The sequence below is a fragment of the Juglans microcarpa x Juglans regia genome, chromosome 8D (genome assembly GCF_004785595.1).
Source record: "Juglans microcarpa x Juglans regia isolate MS1-56 chromosome 8D, Jm3101_v1.0, whole genome shotgun sequence".
NCBI classification, from domain to species: Eukaryota; Viridiplantae; Streptophyta; class Magnoliopsida; order Fagales; family Juglandaceae; genus Juglans; species Juglans microcarpa x Juglans regia.
Window position 1 is genome coordinate 19,985,497 of NC_054608.1, and position 9,164 is coordinate 19,994,660.

Genomic DNA, 9,164 nt, shown 5'->3' on the forward strand with positions numbered 1-9,164 from the left:
TCAGCTTGTACACCTTGGCATCCCGCAGAGCCTGAGGCCAGTAATAGCCTGCTCTCATTACCTTTCCGACCAACGCTTATCCTCCTAAGGGATTTCAACAAATCCCTTCGTGTATTTCTGCTAACATGTACTGAGCTTCATCCGAGGAGATACACCTTAAAAGAGGAATTGAGTGACCCCTCCGATATAGAACCCCCTCGATCATGGTGTAGCGTGCCATTTTATTTATGATCTTCCTTGCCTCCTGTCAGTCCTCAGGTACTTTATGGGTTTCCAAATATCTGATTATGTCTACCGCCCAATCTGGGACTCTAGGCCGTATTTCCATTACCTCGATTCCCACTGCAGATACTTCCACAGTTCAGATCACTGTATTTTCTAGTAGGAGGGAGTCCTCCTGTCTGGATGCAACACATGCCAACTTGTCCGCTTACTGATTTTTCGTCCACGACACTTGCTAAATCTAGAAATACTTGAAATGAGTGTGTTTGGCCTCTACCAGTGCTAGATATTTCTTCAACTTTTCACTTTTTACAGCAAACTCCCCTTGCACTTGATTCACCACTACCTGAGAATCGGCCCATACTTTGATCTCGGTGGCACCTAAAGACCTGGCCACCAACAACCCTAAAAGTAACGCTATGTACCCTGCCTCGTTATTCGTTGTTTTGAATACATACTTGATGGTGTAATTATGTTTTTCTCCTTCAGATGCAGCAATATGCACCCCACTCCCCCTCCATCCCGGCAAGACAAGCCATCAACAAATACTTGTCAGAGCTTTACAAGAGGTGCACCATTGTTCTCTATGAGAAAGCCAGTAAATTCAGTGACAAAATCTGCAAACACTTGCCCATTTATGGTGTTTCGTGGCGCATAGTCCATGTCGAACTCACTCAATTCTACTGCCCAATTCATAAGCTGGCCTGAGGCGTTCGGTCTCTGCAACACCTTTTTTAGAGGGGTTTCTGTAAGGACCTGCACCGAGTAAGTTTGAAAGTACAGATGCAGCTTGCGCGTAGTTACTACTAGTGCAAAAGCCAGCCACTCTATGCGGGGGTACTTGGCTTCGGTCCCTTGATACGCCTGGCTGGTGTAGTAGACTAGCCTCTGGACCCCTTCCTCTTCACGCACCAATGCTGAGGAGGCAGCCTGAGGGGAGATCACCAAGTATAGGGTCAACGTTTCCCCACACTGGGGTTAGTTGAGGAGCAGTGGACTCGTGAGGTACTGCTTGAGGGTTTCGAATGCCAAATCGCACTCGTCGTCCCACGCCTTTGCCTTTCACAAGTCTTTGAAGAAAGGTAGTCATTTGTCAATGGATCTTGACACGAACCTGTTGAGGGCGGCTACCCACCTAGCCAGCCTTTGTACTTCGTTTATGTTTCGAAGTGGGGCCATGCCGAGGATGGCTTCCACCTTCTCAGGGTTGGCCTTAATTCCATGTTCAGACACCATGAATCCTAAAAACTTTCTCGATCCCACACCGAAAGCTTATTTTACCGAATTTAATTTCATTTGATACTGTCATAGTATGGCGAAAGTCTCCCTTAGGTCATTCAGGTATTGTTCTAGGGTTCTACTTTTAATCAGGAGATCATCCACGTATACCTTCATATTTCTTCCTATCTGGTCTTTGAACATATGATTGACCAACCGCTGGTAGGTGGCACCTGCGTTCTAAGCCTGAAGGGCATTGCCATGTAGCAATACAAGTCTCAGTTGGTGATGAACGAGGTTTTCTCCTCATCCTCGGGGTTCATACGAATTAGATTATACCCAGAGTAGGCAACCATGAAGCTGAGCATGCGATGACCCGTCGTGGAGTCGACAATTAGGTTGATGCGAGGAAGCGGGAAGCTATCCTTTGGGCAAACCTTGTAGAGGTTGGTGAAGTCGACGCACATCCTCTATTTGCCGCTCGACTTCTTTACAAGCACTACATTAGACATCCACTTTGGGTAACGAGCTTTTTGAATAAATCTTGTGCTCAGCAATTGGTCCACTTCCTCGGCTATGACGAAGTTATTTTCTACACTGACACTTCGACACTTCTGTCTCACTCCTTTAGCCTTTGGGTCCACGCTAAGGCTATGTTGTATGATTTTGGGTGGTATTCCAGGCATATCCTCGTGGCTCCATGCGAATACGTCCTGGAACTCAGTGAGGAGTTGTCGCATGGCACCTCGGGCTTCGAGCATCATTTCGTTGCTAATTTTTACTCTGACTTCTAGCCGACCTGCGTTGAGAGTGACAAGCTCCAATGACCCGATTAGTTCCGCTTTCTGGAGCTCTTGCTCCTCTCGGACTTCGCTTATGACTCCACGCAATCTGGGGCTGGTGTCAAGGTGCTGGCATCCTCTACAGGATATGCCTTGCTTACCCCGCCGTTCGTTGGCATCTCTTTGGAGGCGTGTGTATAGCTTTCTTCCATTGTGCCCTTCTCACTCCTTTGTACTTGGCTCTCTTGTTGATTGACCTCCATGCCACCGGTAGCACTAACAAGCTTCGGAGTCACCTAGAACAGTTTGCCTCAGGCGCACGAAGTACACATAAGATCTATAACGATCCCACAGACGGCGCTACTGTTAACGTCGTGTTTCACACACCTTTGGGCCAAGTTGCGACAACTTAGGTCTTCTGAAATGGGCCAGCAAAAGATGATGGAGAATGTAAGTAGGAGAGGGCAGCCTTGGGGCCGGAGAACCTCCGATGCCAAAATTAGTAAGTATTCTTGAAAGTTTGTAAATAAGTAAAGGAGTCTAGGGATTAGAGAGTTTTTTCATACCTGGATCTTGCTATTTATACCGTGGGTTGGGGGAGGTGCAGATCGTCTTTGTCTCCACAAAGTTAGTGCCTTCTCTTTTGTTTTTGTTATCAAAGTCTTTTAATGCAGCACGACTCTACGACGGCACCATAAATGTGGCATGTAGCTCGGTAGTGGCATCATTAATGCGGCATGGTTTCCTAGCTTTTCGTCTATTCCTTGTGTGTCGTAGATAGTCTGATGTTAACTGATCAAGGGCCGTTTGCATTTCCCGTCGTGCTTTGTACAGGTTTCTGTGCTCTGAATGCAGCTACAAGCTATCAGATTGACCTGTCTTGTCTACTACTCAACTCCCTTTCCTGGTAGAGGTTTTGCCACTTATGCGGAATTGGTGACCTCTGTGCCATATATCGGGCCGAGGCCCAGTGGGCTTTGTAAAGTGGAGAAAATTTTCTTACAAGATGGTTTGTAAATAGTAGTGAAATTGTTTGAGATAAAATGTTTATGAGATTTTTGAAAATGAGAGAAAAAATTGAATGAAAATATTATAATGTTAAAATATTGTTAGAATATAGGTTTTGTTTTGGGATTTAAAAAAAGTTTAATATTTTTTATTATTTGTTTGAAAGTTTAGAAAAATTGTAATGATTAACTAATAATTAGATGAAAATATTGAAAATTTAAAATTGAAAAGTGTTTGTAGTTGTGATTTTTTAATATTGACATGAGATAGGACGAGATGAGAGTATCTTGCTATCCAAACAAGGAATAAAGTACACAGCAGTTACGATACTTGGTGGGAATAGAACCCTATTAATTGCAAAAAAATATATTAAAAAAATCTTGTATTCCAAATGTTTTATATCACTTAAATATAAAATATTTTTCAATTTCAAATATTTAATTTAGGGGTACTACCCACCCCCTATTGGGCGGGGCCGCCCCTTCCCCGCCCCCTCCCCCACATGGGCGGGGGTGGACCCCATCCGCTTGCTGAGGTGCGGGGGTGGGCCTCCATCCTTCTGCCCACCTTCCCCTACTGGGCCTTTGGCCCAGCTCAGTTTTATGGGCCCTAAATGGCCCAAAATTCGTTTTTGGGCCACTTTGGACCCAGAATTTAACTGAAAAAAAATATATATTTAAAAATTGAATATATATATATATATAACTGCTTATTATATACTAAGTTTCAACTATAAACTAATTAAGTAATAATCATCACTATGGCCCTAAAATATTACAATTTACAACTATACAAATTAAGAGAACTAATAAACTATAAAAATATTACAAACTCCTCTAAAAATATTAAATATTACAAATTAATGAATTATACTATTAACTATTGTAGCAACATTACACCTAATTGTAAATTGACAAAATCATAACTTTTCAATTTGATCAATTTGGAGTGGCGCTGTGGCGGTGAGTTCACTGAGTGGTGAGTTGTGTCGACTGCTGTAAGACTGAAAATCAAGATCATAAAAGTTAATAAGTTATAAAACTTGAAATATTAATAAGTTAAAAATAAAACAAATTATAATTATAAAGTTATAAAATGAAACAAAAATTAAAAATATTAAAATACAAAATATTAAAAGTACTAACCAAGATGAGATTGGGAATCTGAGATTGGGCCATTGGAATCTGAGATGAAGATGAGGCAGATGAGTATAGATCGGTCATTAGGATTCGATATATATATATTGAGAATATAAAAGCTAAAAAACATACAAGCAAAATAATTAGATACTAAAATATGATATAAAATTATAAATGCAAAAAAATAAATAAGGAAAAAATTGTGCAAACCGTGGCAATGGTGGGTTCAATATAAAGTCATATTGCATCGGACGTAGCCGTAGACGCCGTCTTATGTATCACTATAACAATTAATTTTGAAATGAAATTAATGAATACCAATTAAATGAAAATAAATAAATTAATAAAAAATTAGAAAATAAAATTAAAATAAATACCAGATCCAGGTTGATCACCACCTTCCTCCTCAACGTCGGCCTCCTCATACTCAAGAACATCTGGAACATGAATTAGAGTTCCCTTGATCCAATTCTGCGTGCAAATCAAATCATTCACAGTGGTAGGAGCTAATGAATTCTGAAATAAATCCAATACACGTTCTCCGGTGCTAAAGGCTGACTCTGAGGCTACGGTACTAACAGAGATGGCCAAAAGATTGCAGGCTATCTCTCCAAGGATGGGATACTTCACAGCATTCACCTTCCAGCAACTTAATATATCGAAGTCTTGTGAAAATGGTAGAAGCTCCACTGCTAAGTATCTGTCTATCTCGGACTAAGCCTCTATAGAACTTTAGATGAATGGGGTCTACTCAAACATCTCACCCCAGTCCAATCTACGTCTTTTCCTAACCTCGACTTATGGTACCTGTGGGGGGGTAAGTGTAAGTGCCGCAATATTACCACCCCGCAGGACGGTAAACTCATCAAATAATCTACTAAGGGTTTTCCGAACCCTCGCTACAATAAGCTCCGTCTATACTTGCCCGTATGCAAGGCCCAATCCAAATACCATGTCATCCACCTTAAACCTCAGGTTAAGCTACATATAACAAAATATTAGCTCTAGTAAAATCTCCCCAATACTTGTCGTACTTTGACCTTATAACCAATGACATCTCCCGCAGCCTAATGTGACCATCCGTGACCATGTCATCTAATTCTTATTTTACCCTATATATTTGCTAACAGAATTGATGGGATCTAGGGTACAAAGTTCTAGATATCGTTGTGGTGACCTTGTAAAAAATTCTCAAAAATTCTACAAAAATAGATACAATTTCCCAATTATCATCTATGGGTTTCCCCAATCCCCTGTGATCATCAAAATATTTAACATATTAGATGTCTTCATCACCCAATAATGCAAATGCTAGCTTATATTCTTGAGCTGCTTCCAACATAAAAAATGTTAAGTTCCATCATGTAGGCATATCAGTACAAAGACCCTTCTTGGATGTTAGGCCAGCAGACCTCGCAGCAACCTTGAATTTCTCCAACCTCGAAGGAGAAGATCTCACCTATCTCACAATAGTCCTGACCCGAGCAATTGAGTCATAAAGATCCTTCAAACCATCAGTGACAATAAGATTCAGAATATGTGCTGCACATCTCACATGCGAACACTTATCACCCAAGATTGTCTTATTTGTCTCTCTAAGATAGGTCTTCAGATGTCCCAATACGATATTGTTAGACGAGACATTATCAACTGTGACTATAACAACTTGGGTCAACCCCCACTCCTTTATTGCGGCCTCCAAGGCCTTCCCAATTGTCTCACCCTTGTGATCGGTGATTTGACAAAATTTTATAATTTTTTTATGCAATGTCCAATGATAATCAACAAAATGCACAGTTAAAGACATATAATTAAAATTTTGGACTGATGTCCAAGTATCAGTGGTAAGGCAAACAAATTGACCCGCCAATTCACCCATCAACTTCTCTTTTTCAGACCAAAAAATTTTTTTCACATTCTTTGCCACCGTGTGGCAAGAAGAAATATTAAAACTTGATTCTAATTAGCGAGACGCTTGGAACCCTTTTCCATCAACAACTTGAAAATGTAGCTTGTCCATGATGACCATACGTGCTAGGTGTCTTCTACACTCATCGAGATCATACTTAGTATACTCCCTCAAAGTTGCATCTCCATTAGTCCCATCCACCATTTTTTTAAGTCCAATTTCTAGCCTAGATTGACTCTTCTCTTGTAATGATCTTTATGTTAGACTTTTTTTACATTGCTCTTCTAAGTGCACATTTAATTGTAAGGTGTCATATATCCTATAGTGCATCCATAAAATTTTTCACAATGGTTACACTTGGCTTGGGGGTTATTGGGGTCACCATCCTCTAGTTTGGTAAAATAAGCCCAAACTATGGAAGCAGGTTTCTTGATAGGCTTGGGGGCGGGGCAAGGTGCCGTAGCAATAGGTATTGGGCCAGTGGTAGGGGTAGGAGTAGAAATAGAAGTAGGTGTAGGGGTAGGGGTAGAGGTAGGAGTACCCTAGGCATGAAAATGAGAGCTCGCACTAGAATCTGCTGGCATATCCATGAACTCAAGCAAACAAGAAATATGAAATTATAGCAAACATAGCAACATGCCAAATAATTAACATCCAAGCATTAACATATATATTGGAAGTTGGAAGATCAAACATCAATGATCAAACATCAAACATAAAAAAATGAAATACCCAAATTAAAAACATCAAACATAAAAAAAAAAAAAAAAATTAAATACCCAAATTAAAAAGAGATTAAGACGAAGCATCAATGTGTATGGAAGAAATAAAACAACTTTCGGATTGGATGAGTATCAAAAAACAGGAAATCATTATGAATACTGTATTGAGTGTATTCATAAATGAAATAATAAATATATTTTTTTTCTAAATATATATATTATTTATTTATTGATATGTGCACAATACTGTCAACTTTGAGGCAAGCATTTCTCGATATATTATTACCAAGAGATAATGAATATCCGGTAAGTGAGTTTAGGACATGATTATGATCAAACCAGATGAAAGAGATAAATGTGAAAAAATTCTTTTGACCTGGGATAATCCATTAGAACATTATCCAGCCTAGGGAATCAGTGCTGAGAATTAGAAAATGAATTCATGCTAGGTATTGATGATCTGTCATGGTTAAGGTCCCGAGTCTAATATAGTTGGCTTGTTGTGTTACTTACCTGTTAGGCTGTTAGCATAAATTGATTTAATTTTGTTTCGTCCAGACCATATATAGTACGTGGCTGAACATGAATCTATGGAGTTTTATTAGTAATATGTACTCTTGGAGTAAGCAAGTAGCTATTGATCTTGATAACATCAAACATCCATAATGATTGGGTAGCTTGCGTCCTTTGGTTTGGACTTTGTTTTGCTGCAGTTATCTTATTTTTTTCACTCTTCTAGCCTATATTATTTGTTTAAAGTTGTTTGTTCCTTCCAAGATAAGTCAATTCGTCAGGCTGTGATATATGTACTGATTTGCAATTGGATGTTCTTTTTATTTGTCATTACGTAGTTTAAAATGCTAGAACAAGTTGTATGATGGAAAAAGAGAATAAAGGGCAAGGACGTACGTGTACATCGTTGTTATGAATCCTGCTTAGATGGTTGGACAATCTGTTGAATAAGAGTTATCTGAATCAAGTTTATATATTCAACCCAAGTATGTGGTTATTTTTGTAGCTAATTAAGAAAATAAAACTAATCAATAGCGTAAAGGGTTTAAGTTGAACTCAAATGATGTTATTTCATTATAACAAAGAGAAAATCAGTCAGATTATGAGGACAGGTATCGAAACCCTAAAATAATTTAGGGGTTTCAAAATAATTTAGGGGTTTCAAAGATTGAAAACCCTAAATTATTTTAGGGTTTCAAATTGGAACCCTAAATTAATTGAAATCCCTAAATTATTTTAGGGTATTTTGAAAAAAAATGAAAAAATAAATCACATATAGATTCACACACGACTACACAGTACATATCGTTCATCAATCATTCAAACCACATGCACAATTAAGTCTCCACAGCACACAATTCAAAAAATCCTATCCTCCATCTTCTATTAAACTCCATCATTCCTCCAATCTCCATTCCATAAAATATAAATCACAAAAAACTAAAGAAGATTTAGAGTTTCTTACAATTGGTGATGGAGATGAAGACAGAGTCATGGAATGCTACGGTGACAGTGACGGCGATGGCAACGGAGATGCAGATTGCAGAAGTGAGCGACAAGCGAGCCACATAGACTCAGAGAGAGAGAGAGAGAGAGATTCTAATCTCTGGGTAAGGTAAGCTCGCGTGGGGGGGGGGGGGGGGAGATCTAAACAAATAACGAAACGACACCGTTTTTCTATTAACAAAACGACATTGTTTCGTTATTTGTTATTAAGTAAAAGAAACCAGGCAATGCCTGGTTTTTTATTTTTTATTTATATATATATATATACTTATATCTAATTATATATTTAAGTGGGGCGGGGCGGGGGTCACCCCTATCCCTCCCTCGTCATGGGAGTTGAATGCGGGTGGGGCCACCCGTCCCCTGCATCTGACTGACAGGGGACTCCGCCCCGCCACACGGGGGTGGAGCGGAAACGGGATGGGGTAGCGGGGGCAGGGCCCCGCTGCCCACCCCTAATTTAATTTATTTGATTTAATCATTACAATTTTTATAAACTTTAAAACAAAACACAAAAATTAATACAACTTTCTCATACTTAAAAAAAATATATATTAAAAAATTAAACTCTATAATATTTTTGCTCAACCTTTTCTTTCTCATTTTTTAGAACACAATAAAACATCTTAACTCAAGTTATTTATTA